A 21560-nucleotide genomic window follows, 5' to 3' on the forward strand; every position below is an offset into this window, starting at 1 on the left:
GAGACAAGGAGTTCATGTGTGCAAGTGCCCATCGGGTGAGGTTCTGCAGAAGGGTTCTATGTCATTTCATCGATGGGTGACATTTCAATGGGTTTTTTTCAGAGTATTTCTTACTGAAAAACCTCATCGAAATTATTTTATTTTTATTTTTGGGGGGGACCACCCTCATGCCCCCATCCCCTATTGTTTTTACCTAGTCCTGACAACCCTCACCCCTTATATATACTTTTCCAACCCCCCTATATAGTTTGATGAGTTTTATCGGTAAAATGTACTGAGAATAAAAAACATCGAAATGTCACCCATCGATGAAGGAACGCTATAGCCTGCCGAAGATGGCCTGGGATATCCCTCACCTGGTGGAAAATGTCATCTCTTCTAATGTCGCACTCACTGTCAAACTACACCTTTTGAGACAGGAGAGCAGACACTCAACGCCAGAGCAAGGCGACTCTCGATGAGGGTTTACCTATAGGCAATCCCTGCGTGATGAGATTTTAGCCTCACGGTAGGGCCTGTGGCAGGAGATGGCCACCTCAAGGAAAACCCTATGTACAGAGCTGTTAGTTTCAAGGTCAAGCCACTGTCAAGACATGGATTCCTTGAGTCAAACTCTGCCGTGCAGAAACAGATTCCTAGAGACAATCTCTGCATGAGGAGATGCTGGCCTCAAGGGCCCTCCAACACTCCACATGCAGTTGGAGATGTCAAGGGTCACCATGCATGCTGACTCTTTGCCACTCGTGATAGCCATCATCAAGACCTTGTTGAAATTGGGGCCCTCATGCACACATCCTTCTCGCGTGTGGCTGAAGCCAATGAGGATCAGGCTTTGGCATTGCCTGGTTAGAATGCACCATCCGATGATCCATCACAGGATGGGGGTTCCAACTGAACCATGCAGGTGATGCCATTAGCCATATCACCACACACCCCTCTCCTCTTGCTACCAACACCCTTTCTTCAAGCACCCTGGTATCTATGAGCCCATGGAGGGAGCATGGATTATTTTCTTTTTACATTTTGTTTTCCTATCGAAGGTGTAATGTTATTTTTTTTCATTCCTCATGTCGGTGCCATTGCGCTCTTGAGGGCAGTGACTTAATTGCTCATGCTACTGGGCACATTTTCAAGCGGGTGGACTGGACATGTGGCCATGGTCAGTGCAGTCTGTTACAGCCTCCCACATACAGGTGAACATTCCATTCAGCAGTGATGTGTATATGTACAGTCTTTCAGACAGACTCCTTTAGCTGGTCGAAACAAATGCCCAATGTAAGTTCAAGTATCTTGCCTCACCAAGTGCGCACACTCCCTGAGAGGGTCCCCCAGTGCCCCATTTCCCCCCATGTCCCGATTCCTTCTGCTGGACGCTGATTCTGCTAGCACTAATGCAGAGGCCCCGTGTTAGGTGGATGTGGTGAGGCATTCGCAGCACCACAGCAGTACCACCAGGTAAGGTTGTGCACTGTCATGCATTTTCATGGCTGGTGACATATGCATCCAAATAGAGGCATGATCTGGCACATGTACGGTTTAGCATGTCTAATTACATATGGTGATGATTGGGCAATGGCCACTGTCTCTGTAGATGTGAGCCTGCCTACATAATTGTGTAGGTGCATGTCCCCATGATGGGCTATGCATGTTCTCTGTGTTACTGTTTGCCTCTCCACGACATGCTGCTTGGAGTCAGTCTCCTCGGGATGGTTCTGTGCACATGTTTTGGTGAGGGCTGATGCAGTGGCTTCTTTTTGGTGTGGCATTGCATTTACACTCCTGTCATGTTAGCCTTGCATGCCATCTCCTGACATTTGTCATGTCAAGTTGCCACTCCATGATCACGGATGGCCTCTAGGGGACTTTTCCTTGTATGCCTATGCACCCTGGCCCTTTTTCTGTGTGGTATTTCCACATTTTCCCATAGGGTAAGTGTTGGCTTTGTGGGGAAAGTGTGATATGGGACCACTTTGAGTATTAGTAGCAGGGTCTCTTTTGGTTCCTAGTCCACCCCGGTCCATGATGCATGGGCATGCACAATGCACCTGACTCTCAGAAGCCATGCAAGGAGATTATCCAGATGACAAGTGTGCATGGGGATGTTGTATGTAGTATGTAGTGCATTGCTGGTGTGGTATGGGTGTGGGAGGCCTACATGTCTTTCTCATGTGTCATGTGCAATTTTGCTGCTGTGTTCCCATTGATGTGATCAGGAAGCGTTGGTGGTGAGGGGGGTGTAACCTTACATGGGTTTTCATGTGTGTGTTCTGTGAGTGCCTACATTGCTTTTTGGTAGTTTTGGAGGGCATGTTCATGATTGGACAAGGGACATGTTTAGGGTATCAGAGACATGGATGAGGAGGGGGTGGGTGGTTAGCTGTTGATGTTCCCCTTTGCAGGTGCACATGCATGGCAGTGGTGAGTGGAGGGGAGCAGGACCAGCAACAATGGTGCAGGGGGACTCATCATGAAGATAGCAGTCATTGAGCCCTTTTTGTTGCACTTGATGGATGCGACTCATGGGAACACATGATATGGGGACATTGTGCCAGCGGCTGGCTTGCGTGGTTTGTGCACTTTGTGTGACGGATGGCAATGGGGTGGCATTGTACTTTCATGAGGCACACACTGTTTGCCATTCAATGAAACTCATTCTCAGGGTATTGTTATGGGCAAGGTGGATTAGCCTGATTGCATTTTTGTGGGCCATCCATGATGTGGCTTTACTGTGTGTGTGTTCTACAGTGGCTGCAATTCATGTGAACTACGGTTGTACTACCTGGTTGCGTGTGTCCTGTCCCTGTGCCCTTTGCCCTGCTAAGGGAAAGGGTGGTGTCTGTGGACGAGGGTGGTGGTCCTCCTGCAGCTCTACTGCTATGCCACGACATGTGGATATTTTATGCAGGACACAACATGCCAGAATGATTTTGCATACTACAGGGTCTGCATATAGCAATAAGCCACCTTAGTGTTCAAGGGAGCGGAAGCGTGACTTCGGAACTCCGAATTTGCTCTCCACCATGCCCCTAGCGGCTATGTGTGCTGCGTTTTAGCCACTTCACCTGGGGTGGCTGGATTCCTGATCGATGTCAACAGGAATGGTGACAGCGAGTAGGCACTGTCCCCTGCAAAGACCAAAATGGTTATTAATTGCGTATATTGTAATTTCTTGTGTTCCTGTGTGTCATGTGACTGCTTGAATGTGTGTGATAGTTAAAACTCACCCACAAGCCAGGTGTGTCCAAAGGTTCCCGTTGCAAGGGCCTGGTATATGGGAGAATATCGGGAGATGTAGCTATCAAGTGGGCATTCTGCATAATTGGTAGTCACGTGTAATTGATGTGTCCCTTGGCACCACAGATCACCTGTGCATTGATGGAATGCCAATGTTTCCTGTTGTGATATATGTGCTCTGTCTCCCAGGGGGTTGCAGAACTACATGTCCCCCTGACAACTCCACACCAGAAGCCATTCTCACATCTTACAACTCAGCACTGCTCAAAACATTAGACAAACACGCTCCCCTCGAAACCACCTCTCGCAAAAAAAACCCTATAGCCAAAACTGGTTCTCTGATGATCTAGTGTCCCTCTGAAAAAACAAAAACGAAACAAAAAAGAAACAATCCCTTGAACACCTCTGGAGAAAAAAAAACACTGAAACAAACAAAACAGCCTTCCAATGCACTGCAAATTTATACAAATCAGCTATTATCACAACTAAAGCAAACATCCTCAATACTAGGATCTCCAATGCTAGCTCCAACACCAAAGAACTCTTCAGAATCCTTAGAGAGCTTGAATCCCCAGCAGCCCCACACACCCGACAACCTCTCTAAAGACAAAGCTTGGTGCACTCTCATACAATCAGCCCTTAAAACCAAAACAAAGACAGTAAGGGAGAAAGAAATCAACAAAAAAACACTCCTTCTACCGCCACCACTCCTCCCCCTGGTTAGCACCGCCACCACTGCAACCCTATCTCCTCTATTCCACTTATCCACCGTCTCCCCAACAGAAGTCTGTACTACCATCCAACACCTTAAAGCCTCAAATTGTGCCGGTGATATTTGCCCAGCCCATATTGCTAAAATGTGTGCTGAACCCCTGGCCCCAACTATAGCCACCTTCATCAATGCAACATTCAAGACCAACTCAATTCCTTCTGCTATCAAAGAAACTTGGGTCACCCATCTCTTGAAAAACCCCACTTTAGAACCCTCCATCCCCACTAACTATCGCCCATCACCACAGTCCCCTACCTCCTCAAAATCCTTGACCGTGCAGCATACTCGCAACTGAAACTACACCTCGAAAGTCACAACTTATTGGGCACCCACCAATCTGGCTTTAGATCTAGACACAGTACTGAAGCTGCCCTCCTTGACCTCAAGATCCAGCTTGACCTCATCAGGGACAACAGTGGACTTGCCATTCTCCTTTTGTTAGACCTCTCCGCAGCCTTCGACCTAGTCGATCACAAGATACTCTGCAAACACCTCACCACCACTTTCCACCTCGCCCCAGAAGCCACCCTCTGGTTCCGATCCTTTCTTTCCGGCCGGACTACCTGAGTCTTTGCAGGCCCTGAGTCTGCTGACCCCATACCGGTATCTTACGGTGCACCACAGGGCTCTTGCCTCTCCCCCACCCTCTACAACATGTATACCAAACTACTCATTGACAAACTAGACAGCCTCAACATACCCTACACCAATTTTGCCGATGACAAGCAGATCCTCCTTAAACTCTCCGGCAACCATGACTCTACACTCATCAACCATGTCTTCAGCATCATACAAGCATGGATGGCCACTCACCATCTATGCTTGAATGACGGAAAAATAGAACTTCTCATTGTTGGATCCCCACATCGCCTCAAGCTTCTCAGCCCTGCCTTTGCCTCCTTTTTCATCGATGGCAACACCATTCCTGTTTCCAAACATGTCAAAACACTATAAGTCTACTTGGACGCAGAACTGAACATGCAAAAACACATCAATGCTATTGCCTCCTCCACAACCTACTCTACTAAACTCATCAACCTTTCCAGGAATCTCCTCACGTCCGACAACTGTCTCACTTTAGCCAGAGCTATCATAGGGAGTAAACTAAACTATTGTAATGACATTCTAGCCGGGACTTCAACCAAAAATCTTCGCATACTTCAACTGCTGCAAAACAACGCTCTCAGAGCAGTCTGGGACTTGAAACGCTCTGACCATATTTCTCACATCAGACGAGAAGCTCATTGGCTCCCCATCAAAGCCTGCATTGAGTTCAAACTCCTAGCCATCACTCATCGGTGCTTACACAACACTGCCCCATCTTATCCCATCAACCGTACCACTAAGAAACACAACCTGCACAATCTCCGTCCCTCCACCTATTCTGCCCTGAGCCTCCCCAGATTTACCAGATAAAGAGCCAGGGGCTCCCGTTTCACCAGCGTCACCCCCTCACTCTGGAACGCAATGCCACCACACATACAAGATGAACCTGCCTACGCTATCTTCCACAAGAAAGCAAATACCTTTCTTGTTAACAAATATTTGTAATGTATTGCCTTACTGCTATGAAACTGACTTTTGACCTTGATACAACAATAGCACAATTGCCATTATACATGTAACTATGCTAACTTGCACGTTTAGCACTGTGATACCTCTGGGTCTGGGCGCTATCAACAAATACATTAAAAAAAATAATAAAATGGGTGCAGTCGATGGCTTCCAGCAGCAGGGGAAAGTGTGCAACTGCATAGAATTCCTGGCACTTTCTCTGTCTTTGTCGGCAGTGTGCGTGTCATGTAAATGTGCCTATGCACACGTGCTAGGATGCAGCGCAAGACCTGGAGGCGGCACCTTGATTGTGAGGGCTGTGATATACCCCCAACAATGGATGTGGTACGCTGGAATTATGCAGTGGCCAGCAAGTGTTGGTTGATAGCACTTTGACAAGTGGTGTCACAGCCTGTAACACCACAGGTCATTCTCCCACTCCCTGACCAGGTCTAGGATGACATGGGGAGAGAAGCGTTATCTTCCATGCACCTCCTCATCTGGCATCCCAAATATTGTTGTTTGTGGATGGAAGATTCTGGGCCTCTTCCTTCCATGTAGCAATATCAGTGCTAGCAATGCAGGATCTGGCATTGTGTCAATCGTGTGTTCATTGGGGCTGCATAGTGCTGTTTATGTGTCGGCTTTCATTGCGTTTTGTGATTTACCACAGGTGATGGCCGGCCGTGTGTTCGTCGTCATTTGGAGTCACGGTGATAGCGCAATGGTTTCTGTGACTAGAGTTTACTTGATGGGGTGTGTTGATTGTGTACACAGTGCCTCTCTCCCCACGCCCATGACCTTCCTCATGTTCCTCCTTTAATGAGGATTTTGCATGTTCCTCCCCATGTTTTATTCTTCCCACTGGCCCCCTCCTGCGCTTAGCTTTCAGTGTCACGCAAATCGCTCCAGCACAGCGCTAAGTAGGAGTCACTTTGTGCGGTGCTAACCTTTTTGTAAATTAGGCGCTATTTTGTTTGATAATGTGCATCGTGTGCGGCATTCTGCATTATTTCTGGGTTCTTGTTCAGTGCTTGTTGTACACTGTAGTATTTCTTCATTGATGTGCAGCGTTTTCTGTACCTGCCTTAGTTCTGGGTTGATATTAAGCCCTTTCTGTAATATGCATAATTCATGGCTCTTAATGCACAGTGCTTGCTGCATGGCACACTATTTCTTTGTTAATGTGCACCTTGTGCTGCATTCTGCATTATTTCTGGGTTCTTGTTCGGTGCTTGTTGTACACTGTAGTATTTCTTCATCAATGTGCAGTGTTTGCAGAACCTGCATTAGTTCGTGGTTAGTATTAAGCACCTTTTGTAGTATGCATTATGCATGCCTCTTGATGCACAGTGATTGCTGCATGGCACACTATATCTTTGTTTATGTGCACGATATGCTGTATTCTGCCTTTTCTGGGCTACTGTGCACCGCATATTGCATCCGGATTTAAAGCTGGGTCCATGCACTGGGTGTGCTTCATTCTGTTTTACTTCTATCGTGCTGTGCGGTCTTGCTATATTCCACAGGGTTTGCATTTCTTGCTGCATTCTGCGTTATTTCTCCATGAATGCACAGTGCATGCTTCATCCTGCATTATTTCTGGTTTCAGATGCTATGCTTGCTTTTTACAGTATTATTTATGTTCGAATGTGCAGTGCTTGCGGCTGTATGCATTATTTTTCTTTTTGGAGTGCTGAGCTGGCTGTAGCTAGCATTATATTTCTATAAACTGGCAGTTCTCGTTGTATTCTGGATTGGTCCGGTGCTGATGTGGCCGGGAGGATAGCTCAGGGGCAAGGGGTGTTCTTGAAAGCAAAACAATGCATAGCACACAGGTTCGAATCCCTGTCTCGTGTATTAAGAGGGTTATAAAAGAGCAATTAGAATGTGCAGTCCTTTGTATTTCGGCGCTATATTTCTAATGATGTGTAGAACCTGATGTACACCGAGTCATGCTTCTTTGAATGCTCAATGTTTGTTATATTCTGGATTATTTCTTTCTTAACGTCCAAGAGTGCAGTGCTTGCTGTATGCTGCATTAGTGATGTTTAATGTACAACGATTGTTGTATTTGCCATTATTTCCATGTCATATCCATCATTCCTGGTTAATGGCAATGTTTTCTGCACTCTGCACTCTGCATTATATTGGGTTAATCTGCGTTGCTTGCAATGGTCTGGACTGACAGTTGTGTGCGCTTAGTGGACAGTGGAGAAACTGCCTGCTTCTCGTCCAAACATTAAGAGCCTCAAACACGCCAGCATTTCAGCCTAACCACCGACTTGGTACTAACTACCAGCAAAATTATCAGAATTCACAAGTATATTTTGTCAGGATATCGTGAAAACGTGTAGTGGATTTTTTCTTTTGAGGACTGGACTGGGGACCCATGTAGTCCAGCATGACATCCTAGTTCGCATTATGATAGCCATCATGGGAAATGGTAGTAAAGGCACGGCCTTTCACCGTTCCCCATGGATCCATACTCAAATTGTACATGGAAATCCAAGGTAAGTAACCTTGACATCACATTCCAACATGTTTACCACACATAACTTTATGTAAATGTTCCTAAACATAAGGATGAGTCCCACTTAAGAAAATGGGGGAGTGGAAGTCCCAATACTTCCTTAAAAATAAACACCCCAAAAGAAGTCTTCTTCATCTTAGATGGTGCCCATCCCTGTTCCCTGCCCAGGATTGGCCCATCAATGGAGCCAACAGAGCCAATGGTAAGTATCAGGGCTTCATGTTAGAGGGCAAACTAAACCCGTGCATTGTGCGGTGACATGGCTCACATTGTTGAGGCAGTCATATTACACCTGAAAGATAGTGAGCTAAAGAATCTGGCTAAGGCTCTCATAAACGGGAGAGACTCCCATGACCCCCCTTATTATTTGCATATTTTAAGTAACTTTGGGTCTCACCCTGAGTTACTAGGGGAATCCAGACGTTGACCCCTTGCTCACTATTCTTAGAGAGACACAGCTCCACCCTACTGATGAGGGCCAACCAGCCGGAAACACGTGTCTGGGGTTGCTGATGTTACTCTTGTTCAGAGCAGAATTGACTAGCATTTCGGTGCTACACTTCCCCAGGGCAGGACAAAGACTGATATGTTTTGGATATTTCTCCTCTGTGAAAGATAGTGGGCCTCATTACGACCCAGGCGGTAAGTTACTGCCTGGGTCGTACCTTTACCACCATGGCGTAAACTACGTTTACGCCATGGTGGTTGGCGGACTTACCGCCCCATTCCGAGGTGAGTGGGGCGGTAAGTCCCCATTAACCCATTTACCCTTCCCCATTCCCATTTTTGCCCCATAGGGCATAATGGGAGTGGGGAAGGCGTTAATTACGCCACCGTAAATTATGGTGGCGTAATTAACAACAAGGTCCCTTAGCGCCATGGATTTTAACACCTGCTAAAAGCAGGTGTTAAAACCTCCATGGCGCTAAGGGACCTCGGAATCAGGCGGTAAGGGTCGGCGCTGTTTATGCCGCTGTAAACCCCTTACCGCCTGGGTCCTAATGATGCCCAGTGAGCTAAAGAATCTGGGTAAGACTCTCGTAACTGGGACTAATGTCTGGCAGAGGGACTCCCAGTACCCCCTTGTTTTTTGCATATTACACCTGTTCTTACACCAGTAGCTCCCCATGGAAGCAAGTGAAGTCTTTGAGGCTACTTGTTTCATCTGAAAAGCTCAGCATCAAAATCTGCTGTGTTATTGGTAGGAGTGCTTATCCTTTTATAGTGTAGCTGTCTTCCTCCAAGTAAATGATGCATGTGTTTGCACATGCGAAAGTTGGAAAAACAAACGTTGCTGCATCGTTCAAAGTTTTTGCAGTAGTCATACAGCCTACAGCAATTTAACCCCCTGAAGCAATTGAACCTCCTACTGCATTCAAAGCTCCTTCAGCTATCTAATCTCCTGCAGAAATCCCATTTCGTGCAGTAATCATCACTCCCACAGAAATCAAAAGTCCTGCAGCAATCAATACAATCTCCTGAAACAATCAACCTTATTGCAGCAATCAAAGCTCCTGCAGCAACCAAAGCACCTGAAGCAACCAACGCTATTGCAGCAATCAAACATCCTTTAGATAATACTTTTCCTGAAGCTAGCAAAGCTCCTGTGCCAAGCAAAGCTCCTGCAGCAAAGTGCCTTCAGCAATCAACAAATGTGCAGCAATCAAACCTCCTGCAGCAATCACATCTTCTGATGCAATTACCACTCCTACAGAAATGAAAGGCGCTGCATCAATCAATGAAATCTCCTGTAACAAACTTCTTGCAGCAACCAAGCTCCTTCAGCAACCAAAGCTTCTGCAGCAATCAAAGTACCTGCAGCAATGTATGATATTGATATGATATTTCATTTGTATCTACAGCAATCAAAGCTCCTGTAGCAATCAACGCTCGTGCAGCAATCAAAGCGCCTGCAGCAATCATAGCACCTGCAGCAGTCGAAGCTTCTGCAGCAATCAAAGTGCCTGCAGCAGTTGAATCCCCTGTAGCAATCAACACGCCTGCAGCAATCAGAGAGCTTGCAGCAGTCGAAGCTCCTGCAGCAATCCTCCTCTGGAAATACCCCAGAATATCGAACTCACTCGGTCGTCATCTGAGGCTACACCAAGATATTGCTCTTTCCAGTGAAGATGCATATCTTGCAAGTGAAGTATGACAATCCGAGCAGAATTGGTGAAAGTATGTGAATATCATACTAAGCAACTGGCAATGGTTCTGCCTTAGACCTAGTGCCTAGATTATGTGAAGTTTCTTTAGGATTCCTGGGAACACTGCGTGGCCCAAAATATTTTGCTCATGTTTACATAAACAATCACAATTCATGATAAATGAAAATAAGATAATAGAATCTATGAATGCATATGCGACTAGCAGTACAACTCCAAATATTGTTTTGCCTATCCGTGAGCTCTTTGAAAGTTGCATCACACATGCTTATAACATGCTTTAGATGGCTGCATGCGTCTTTATGGATGCTTCAATCGCTACATGCTATCTAGATGATCCAGGAATAGACAGCTCCAAAATGCTTCTGGCAATGGTTTATTCTGGAAAGTTAGCTTTGAGCCGAAGCCTGGTGGGTGAGACAGATCCACGCCTGCAACCCGATTCTAATGGAAGTTAAAGGTCTGTGAAAGATACCCTTGCAGGGATTTGTGGGTACAGGTAATGAGCACCCCGCCAGTACCCGGTTTGTGAGAAATTGGAGAGTCCTTTGCCTGCATGGCGGCAGCCAGTACTCCAATGCACGCGGGCCCGGTTATCATGCTCACAAAATTCCTATCTTCTCTCACTTTTAGCATTGAAGCCGTTAAAGTTAAAGGTATAACCGTGAATCATGACCTTGAAAAAGCAATTAAGAGAGGGTGAAACATGTTGGCCTGGGTTTCTCTTTCTGTTTCAATCAACACATTTTAAAAATATTCATACAAAATAATAACACATAGAAAAGTATTCTAAAAGAACTGATATAATTAGAACCAGCAGTCAATGTATATAAATGGATTCTCTTATTGTTCTTTACAACATATATAACTTTAAACTGAAGCTTGGCCACTTCTTTTTTAAAACTTTTTTTTATTTAAAGTTGTGTATAGTTTTACATAAAGAAAACCTTTACAACATTGTCATTCTCATACAAAATAATAAAACAGAGATATATAAAAACAATCATTATTAAGATCCAAATTCATCATTATTATTTTAGAAGACTTTTTGAACAATTATTAAAATAATATTCATCAAACAACAAGTTGCTTTAGTCGATTTTTCTTTTCCAGATTAGATCATAAAATCAAACCTAACTCAAACATGGGAATTTACAAACAGCATTAATTACATTCCTTTTGTGAGGCTTTTATGCAATATTTCTGCCTCCAGTAAATAGTGACTAATTTTGAATTGATAGTGCGTTTTCGATTTTTCCCGAAAATGCGTACTAAGGACAGCATGAGAGCCATGCTCTCTCCATGCATACATCTTTCCCAAAAAGAAGATTTCGAGATGTCACAATCTTTCGGAGCATATATCCCCAGGTAATTGTTTCTGTCATTTTCAAAAAGGTACAATCAACCACAAGATGTTTCAGGATTTCGGCCGTTCCACAATCACAGAAGCGACAATTCAAGTTAATTAATTCACTGTTGTTTTTATTCCAATGTTGGATTCTCTGAAGTGTGTGACACTGGTTCAATTTAAACCTCATATAAATTTGACGTATCTTTCTAGATGGACATTAAGAAAGATAAGAAGATCTCAGTTCTCTCTTCCTTGGTCTTTTCGCATATTCCAAATATGTCATATATTTATTATTGCAATCCAAAGTTGCAGACCAGTTATGATCATATAGATTTCGTTTGACTTTTGGAAGGTGCATGACAAGGTCGGAGATCGAGCAGTCAGAGTCATTTAGAATGCTTTTCATTTCGATATCATATCTATCCAGGGAATTAAGTTTTTGACTGTTGAGTATCTCATTTAGATCAGAATAAAGGGAATTATGATAGGGTGCCTTGATATCTGCATATCTTGACAGTTTGCACCATGACCATCTCGCTGCTAGAGATGACAAACCCATTTCATGTCTAATGATTGAGTTAGGGACCGATGGAGATAATCCCAAAGTACGTTTCCATAGGTTGCCCTGTATAAGGTTTAAAGTTGCACCCATATCCAGAAGGCACATGTCCAATCCATATAGAAGGATTGGTTCCACTTTCAACAAGTAGAACTCAATTAGCGCTATTAAGGAAAACTCACAATATTTTCCGATTATTACCTTCATCATGGATGCCAAAGGGCGCACCTTCATATTCAAATGAGTTTGCCAACATTTTTTGGAATATTGGTCATTTAGGGGGTAACCAAGATAGCGAATTATCTTGCCCATTCAACTTAATTTCCTTCCAGTTGCCAAGTGTATGATTTAGTTTTTTTATAATTGGGAAAGATGACAATTTGCGATTCAGAAGGGTTTGGCAACAGGTTATGTAATGCTGCAAATTTGGAAAATGTATTTAGTTTCAATTGTAGCCCACTAGGGGTTCGATCAATCATTACAATATCATCTGCAAAACATAGCCATGATATTTTTAAGTCCCCACGTTTTACGGGATACATGCCAGTCTCATTCCATACCTTATTATTATCGCAAAGATATAAATTAAACAATGTGGCGGCCATGTTGCATCCTTGTTTAACCCCGGTTTCGGTGTCAATGGGAGTTGTGAGAGCACCAGATTTGGTTATCCTAATTTGAAAAGTTGTGCTATTATGTAGCAAGGCAATCAATTGTACTATCCTTTTAGGAAAACCCAGTGTTAATAATTTGGTCCAGAGTGCTTCTCTTATGACTGTGTCAAAAGCACTACTCAGATCCAATGCCGCCATATAGACTGCACCGATATCAGGTGTTTTAGATTGCGCAAAAATATGTGAGATAATGAATGCATTTAAGGAGGTACCCATGTTCTTGCGAAATCCAGTTTGAAAGTTTGAATAGATGTTTTTTGTTTCTATGAAAGTTTGTAGGCGCTGCAGTAAAATGATGGAAAATACCTTTTCTGGGGCATCCATAAGTGCTATAGGTCAAAAACTGGAGGGCAGCTCTGGATTCCCTTTCTTATATATTGGAATAATGATGGCGTTTAGCCATGACCATGGGATTATGTTGGTTGCCAGGATGTAAGAGAATTTAGTATAGAGAATGGCACCCCAAAAGTAAGGATCATCTTTTAAGATACAAGCAGGCAAGCCATCCGGCCCGGCCGCCTTTGAGGAGTTGAGTGAATTGATTGCATCAATAATTTCCTCCATAGCGAATAATATAGATTCATTACATATATAGTTTATTATTCCAGAGTCAAAATGTTGGAATTGAGGGGGTAGACTATACTTATTTTTAATAAAATACTGCCATATAGATGCTGCAATCGGGGACCCTAAGTCGTGCGCGGCAACCCCTTTTTTATTATTCAATATTGCCCAAATGTTTCTAGTATTATTGGTGATGATATACTTCATAATAATGTTTGATTGGCATATAGCTGTAGATTCATTTTTGTGATTTTTAGCATGCAGCTATATTTCAATTTTATCATTTTTTTGGCTTCATAATACTTGGCATAATTTAATGACAGTCGACTTAAAGCTCTTAACAAACGATTTTTTTCCCCGTTTGATTTGGGCAATTTCAAGAATATATCCTCTAGAGTCATTTAGCTTATTCAGTGCCGCGCTTTGCGTAAGGAATTCTATATGCTCTTTTATTATATGAGTATTCCATTCTTCTCTCATGTGAGCATTAATAGACACATTTTGAGAGTGAGAAACCCTATTTACATCTCTGTGTACCAAGTAGGATAGTTCTCTGCATATTTTTGGATGCCAACCAACCGAGGTCTGCGCACGATGAAGGGTCACCAATCCCAATGTGGCTTCTTTGTTTAAGATTGCCAATTCACATCTAATGCTGATACTGATCGGATTATGATCACTCTGAGTATCTTCAATAATTAACACATTGTTGACCATAGTGATTAGTGAGGTAGAAACAAAAAAGTAGTCAATATACAAGGTTAGAGGCCCCCTCGACCGTGTCCCTCTATGAGGACCAGCTTCATAGTCTACCAATTGTAAGTTCCATTCCTTAAAATAAGCAACCGAGCGCTTCCCCATGGCAATTGAAGAGCTACTAGGAGGCATTCATTTGTTTTTTTGAGCAGACATAGATGGTGAACATACAGCATTAAAATCGCCTTCAATAACAATCATATAATTTGGATTGCGAATCTTTGCTTCTTCTAGTATGTCATCCATGGTGTCAAATGCGGCTTCTTTTTTTAAAAAAAAAATGTTTATTTGATTTAGCTGATAATTCAACTTTACAAATATAAGATTAATCATTCAATGGTTACAGAAAAATAAAATAAAAAGAAATAAAAAAAGAAAAGACAATTATTCAACCACAGCATTATAAAGAAAGACACATGTATAGATTAAGACGAGCATTAAAGATATTCACACAATTTCATCATAATAAGTCTACAGTTACTTTTAAAAAAAGAATAAAAGAAGAGGGGGTACGCTTAAAGAAACAAGGCTCTATATAAACTAATATTGCTTATCTGATTAGCATTCATTTTGTAGAGATAATGGTCTTATATTAATATGGGAAAGCAACATCAAGGATTTGAATAGTTGCAATTCTGACAGAAATTTTTCTAGACCCAAAAATTTTGACCCAAACCTCATTCTCTGGTCTATCAGAATACTTTTGTGTCATCCTCTTAACAAGTTTCAAGCGATGTGGTGTAAAAGCTTTACACTTACTAATAATATGCCGAAGAGTTTCTGTAGATGATGTGGCTTTACAAAAGCGACAATATATTAATTATTTTTCAAGAAGACCTCTTCTTACAAGAATTTCATTCACAGGCCAAAGATTAAAACGGAACCTTAAAATGTTCATTCTCAAAATTGGTGAAGGGCATCTAACAAGATAGTCTGCCATTGTGCGTACATTTTTGTGACCGAACAGATTCCTATCAAAATCTTTGAGTTTTGAGCACTTTTATTGGGTTGAGGACCAATCATACTGAAAAAGTTAGAATTTAGCTCGAGTTGGGTTCGTGACAAGGAGATCGATTGAAATATCAGCCATAACAAGGGCATTCAAATGGGAATTCAATGGGAATGACTGGTTTGAGGTCAACAAATGATTAGCAAGAATGGCTAAACTATCACGATTAGATAAGCCCATTAGACATTTCCTGAACAAAGTGCACATATTCCAGGTGACTTGTACATGTATTGACAGAAGACCAAGTTCAAACCTTAATAACATAGTTGGAGTACTTTTTGGCAAATTAAGTAGAGTTTTCGAAAACTTAGCTTCCAACTGAGTCCTAAATGCATCAGTTCTAGACAACACAGACTTCATCCCATAGGTGATAACTGGTATCACCTCAGGTGGTAAAAGGACATAATAGATGTACATGTGAATTTACCAAATTTAGCAAAAAATGTTTTTGCCCGAGATAGCAACATTTTGAGTTTGGTTCTTATTGCTAGTTCCATTGGTTTTTCAGAGGTGATATTGTTAAAGTTCATCCCTAGGTATTTATATTCTGAGACTACTTGTAGGGTATGACTAGCTATCGACCATTGGAACTTATTTGAAAAAGACGATTTCGGCTTACCAAGTATGATGATTTGTGTTTTATTCTGATTAACTGTTAGATTATTTACTGACACATATTGGTCAAGAACATCGAGTAGAGTTTGTAAACCAGATGGAGTTTTGGAAATCAGAACCAAATCATCCGCATAAAGAAGCCAAGATATTATTTGATTTTCTAGCTTGGGTGAATCAGATATAGCAGCAGCAAATGCATCAGCTATATCTAATAGAAAAAGGTTGCAGAGGGTTGAAGCAAGTATGCAGCCTTGCTTTAGGCCTCTTGCTGTTGAGATGTTTTTAGAAAGAAGGCCTTCCATGTTCAGCTTAATTTGCACAGATGTGTTTGAATGTAAGAGGCTCACAATTTTTACCAGTGATACAGGGCACTCATATTTCAACAACTTCTGCACAATAAGAGCTCTATCAACTGAATCAAACGCCATGCGGAATTCAACAAAAGCCACATAGAGTGTTTGCTTCCGCATGGTGTAAGAGAATTTGATAGCATTATGTAGTGTGAGATTAATTGCAGTGCCTAGCCCAGAAACAAATCTGGTTTGAAATGGATCCCTTCGATGGGTTCGTAGAGACCAGGCATTCAAGTCACGAAGGACTAGTCTGCAAAAATAAATTCCAGGCACGTCTAAAAGAGCGATGGGACGGTAGCTCATGGGGTTCTGTCGGTTGCCATTTTTATGAATAGGGACAATGATTGAATGGGTCCAGGATTTAGGTAGCTCTTGAGTACTTATAATTAACCGAAATAAGCTATAAAGGATAATGGCCCAAAAGTCAACATTCTTTTTTAATACAGCATTAGATAAGCCATCTGGACCAGGGGCCCGAGACTGTCACCGGGGTCGGTGATATCTTCGTCCGAAAGTGTAGTTTCTGAAATCTCCCTCTCCCCCGACTCCTCACCTTCTTCTTCCTTCCAAGAACCCTTCTTTTCTTTTCTTCGAGCTGACACCTTTTTTTTATGAAGATAGGGACGACCCCGGAAGGAAGCCACCGTGCCCCCCAAAGAAGGGAGACTAGGGGGCCCCACCCCCGGGATCGACCAAGAGGGGAAAAAGCCCTTAGGCAGAAAAAACCCCTGTATTATAGTTGGGTGTCTTGTAGGTGTGGAACCAGGAATACTTGCAAGGTAAGAGCTGGTGGAAAGTGACTGGAGGCAACACGTGGAGAGAATACTCAGAACTCAGGCAGTCCAGTAAGCGGTCCGAGGATCTGGTACACAGGCTAGGAGAGGAAGTAACTAATACAGCAAGCAAAGGCAGTCCAGGGGAACAGGCCGGAGTCTGGTACACGGGAGGTCACAGCAAGCAATACTGAAGGTAGGCGTGGGAAGAGCGGAAAGTTGAACAGACAAGAAGAGAAAAAAAAAGCGGTAAGTGAAGATGGGAAGGAGGGAGGGTAAGCAAGTTGGAAGGAGGGCAAAGGAGACGGGTGAATGAAAGCAAAACCAAGGGAGTGAGAGAAAGGCAGATAGGACTAGCGGAAGGAGGAAGGAAGAACAGAAGGGGCCGGACAGGGTACGAGGACCCGACCAGCAAACAAGCGAGAGACTCGTAAGAAAGCCACAGACAGCAAGCAACTCAGCTAACGGACGAAACCGGAAGCGTTGCGACGCATCAGTGACCCGGAAGTGGCCGGTTAAAACACCGGGCCGCGGAGCGCCCAACCAATCAGAATCAGAGGAAGGGAAACCAGGAAACAGGGGGCGTGGCCGAAGCCAACGGAGCTAAGTTCCGCGTCGCCAGCGGCTCAATAGACGCCAGGAAATCGGCGGTATGACAGAGACATGCTAGCCTTATTGATGAAGTAACGAATGTTCATCTAGAGCCTCAAGCGTCAATGGAGAAGCATAAAGAGATGAAAAATGTGTTGACTAGTCATTTTCCGTGACGCCATTAATTTGTGAAGTTAATTGTGAGACCTTGGTAACCGAATTGAGCATTTGCCAAATTTGTGCAGTGTTTCTACTTTGAATATGGTTTATCATGGATTCACGGTCTTGCTGTTGTTTGGTGCATTTATATTCATGCAACCAATTTCTGTACGCAGTTTTAATGGTTTTTAGAATTGCCATTCTTAAGACAGATGCTACAGTTTTAGCTTGTCTTTTCTGTATTTTAATTAATAATTTCCTAAGACGAACAACGTTGTCACACACATGTGGTGTATTCAGTTTGGGATTATGCTTGGTGGCATATAACTGCATTAGATCAAAAGGAGCTACATTGTTCAAAAAGGCAGTTTCCAAACCTGCGTGGACACATATTTTTAAATAATCACGATATTGCAAAAGTGATGTGCTGGACCATTTCAACCGATTCAGGGAGTTATTTGTTACAAGTGCACCCGAGAGCACTTGTCTCTGTGGACACGGAACCAGTGTCAAGGTCAGCTTGAATGTCAAAGGTTGGTGATCACTGTAATCCGATGTTTTAACAGCAAAATCGGTTATATGGTCAAACAGACTTGTTGTTATAAATATGTAATCAATAATAGCATTATGATTCTGTCTGAACCAAGTTGCAAGGGAGGGGGGATCAGCCATGCTTGCGCCATTTAACATCACCAAATTCCACGATTTTGCGAAATTGTTCCACATTTTTACACTTTCATGTTTTTTAGACACCTCCCCGTTCAAAAGATGGAGGTTCAGATTACCTGCAACATTAATGTGTGTAATATTGCGTGTCAAAATAGTATTCTCTAATGCAGTTGCCAGATTTTTAAAAAAACAATGCAGTCGAGATCCCCTTAGGGTTCCAATATAAAGTGAAACAAGCTATTTTAAAGGAACTAACTGTAACATAGGAGCATTGAATGAAAGAATTAACCACATGCAGAAAAACAATTGCAAATTAGCTAAAATGTTTGTAGCAGTAAGTAGGAAATGACATGGGCCTTCCTTTAGAAGCTCGTATCGCAGGGTCCAGCAGAGTATCATCATTATTCCAGGTCGGAGGGATGGACAGCCAAGTTTCCTGGAGGAGTATTATGTCGTAATCACTCAAGATACTCCCAGGGTTGTTAATGAGGTGGCTGAAACCTCGAGAATTCCAGCTGATTACAGACAAGCACCCCTGAGACTCAGCCAAATCTAGTTATACTCTTTCAATATGGCTGTATTCCCTTGGACCAGATAGGCTTTCTGCAATATTATGTTTGGATATGTACGAATGAGAGTTCTGAGCAGACTTAAGACATGATTTTAAAGGACTTTTTGTGTCATCATTGGATTATTTCAAAACCCAGATTGAACAAAGCCTCCCTAGCCGCCCAGCTAATATTGCGTATAATCAGAGATCGAGTCCATATAAGGGCTATGCCAAGATTATTTTTGTTTGGAAATTCAATTTGGTCTAAATCCTCGGACTCGATTTCTCGTAGCGCAATAGTATCAGAAAAGAGTTTTAGAATGCTGTGTCGATTCATGATATAAGATGATGTAAATTCTGGGCGACTAGTGAGTAGCAAAGAATGTCTTGTTTCCAGTTTGAGGGTTATCTTACTCGATAAAAGTGAAGACTTTCTTGAGGACATCAAATTAGATGGCGCAGCCGTATGTTTGTTCATAAACTGGGGCTTCATTTGATTCTTAGCAGAATTTATTCTGGCTGGGGACACCAGTTTCTGTCTCGAATTCAGCTGCCACAGGCAGCAATGGAATCTTTGATTTCTTCGAGATCAGTTTGAGATAGGTTTCCATTGTTTATCTGAGCGTGTGATGGACTCTCAGGCGCCTGGTGCACTGATTCCGCAAAGGATACTCGTTTGGGTGTAGGATCTCTGTCTTTGTTAATGGTTGCCACTGGCAAAGAGGTGGCTATAGTAGCAACAGCACATTTGGCCAGACCATTAGATATCATGGGAAAGCAGGGGGGTTCAAATTTCCGCTGTTCAAGGTAAAGATCAATTATGCGTCTTAGCGCTTGCCTTGAGGCTGCAACATCTTTAGAGAGCCCAGCATTGTTTTTAAGAGTAGTGCTAGTGACACTTAATTGAGAGGGCAGAGGAACACCCTTAGAGTTAGTTTTTTCAGGAGAGTGATGGTCTATGGCTAAATTAATCAATTCATCTAAAGGAGGGTGATCTATAATCACTCTCGGAACGTTACAAGGCTCGATGTTTCTTTTTTAGGTTCGCTAGTGCAACATATTTTTTTGTTATGGAACTCGAGGTAGCCAATGCCCTACTATTGGCACGCATTAAGTTGTTGGTGAATTGTTTAGTAGATGATGTAGCCACCACTTTAGAGGTTTTGACATTCTTGGTTTTTTTTTGTTCTTGAGACTTCTTTGTTTAAGGTTTAAAAGACACCACTTGGTTTGAGACTCTGACATCAAAAACCGGATAGGTGGTTTTCGAGTCGTGCACAGTACCCATTGGTTTGTCTGTATTACTGGGCTGTTGATCAACATGTGGGGGCGGAATCAAATTTGTCGCCGTATATTGTTCAGTTATAATTCCATTAACAAACAGCACAGGTGTTTCAAGCTGGGTTGGTTGAATAGTTATTGGGCATTGACCACTAGCTAGGGGATACACCTGATTACCCAAGGTTAGGCAGTCTGCATTCTTAAATGTCTGTGTGAAAGCATCAACACAGACCATGTTGTTTTTCACTTTTGCAAATTGCTTCTGGGCCAGAGACTGGGCTATTTCTTTCTGTAGAGCAATTGTGTTAGTGAGTTTTTCATTAAAACCGCTTCGCAATTGTTCAACAGCAGTTGTCGTTGATATTTGTTCTAGTTTCAACAAATTAAAATTGTGTATGAGATCCTTAGGTGTGCTATCAACAGACTCAAATAAGTTAGCAAGAGCCATTAATGCAATCTTCATCACCTCGAGAGTCAAATGAGAGGTTTTGGAAGATTCAGAGATTTTTAGTGAGCTCTGGGTTTCTCTATTCGCTCTACGAGGCGTCGGGGCAATGTAAGACACCTCAAGTGCAGATATGTTAGAAATAGACCGCTTAAACATATAAGGAGATTGTGAAAGGTTAGAACCTTCTGCTCTGGCCGAGAACCAAGAATTGGTAGAATCAAGTTCAATCACTGCCTCTTCCATGGGCTTAGGTGTATTAGAAAGTGGAGCGCCAGAAGGAGCTGTCTGATAAAGAGATTGCTATTTTAGCTGTTTTGGAGTTTTCTTCCGCCTGTAAGTTATCATCAGAGTCAGGCGGGGCTTGACCACATAACCCAATATCAAAGTTCAAAGCACTAGCACCATTATTATTTGTAGAGAAGGGTGCGTGTGTAAGGGGCGTAGCAGCCAACGCAGGGTTTACAGGAGTTCCAATACCATATTTTCGAATATCTACACTGTTCGACACTGATCCTTTCTTCTTGATTGTCGATTTAGTTTTAGAGCGGGGGCTTCCGGGTATTGGTGTTGAGCACGTATTTGCAACTGCCACATCAGTCGCTAGATCATCATGTAGTGGCTGCGACTCAGGCATGATGTGTTGCCGTATATAAGCAGGCATGGCCGTCGTAAATCGATAAGGTCCCTTCGATTTAAATGCCATGAGTACAGAAATTAACCACAATCAGACTCTGCTCATAAAGTAATGTAACAACTGAGCTCGTAAAAACTCTGTTAAGACACAAACAGAAACAGACGGGAGCACAGATATAAATCAGAATACGCACCGTGGAGACCCGAGAACCCCGAGCGCTGGGGCGAAGCAGCAAAGCGGGACTCGACGGGACTCACACAGGTGCGCGTGCCTGTGTCCTTTTAAGCACCCGTCTCTCAATCAGTGTCCACAAATC

The sequence above is a fragment of the Ambystoma mexicanum genome, chromosome 3q (genome assembly GCF_040938575.1).
Source record: "Ambystoma mexicanum isolate Mex_15411 chromosome 3q, UKY_AmexF1_1, whole genome shotgun sequence".
NCBI lineage: Eukaryota > Metazoa > Chordata > Amphibia > Caudata > Ambystomatidae > Ambystoma > Ambystoma mexicanum.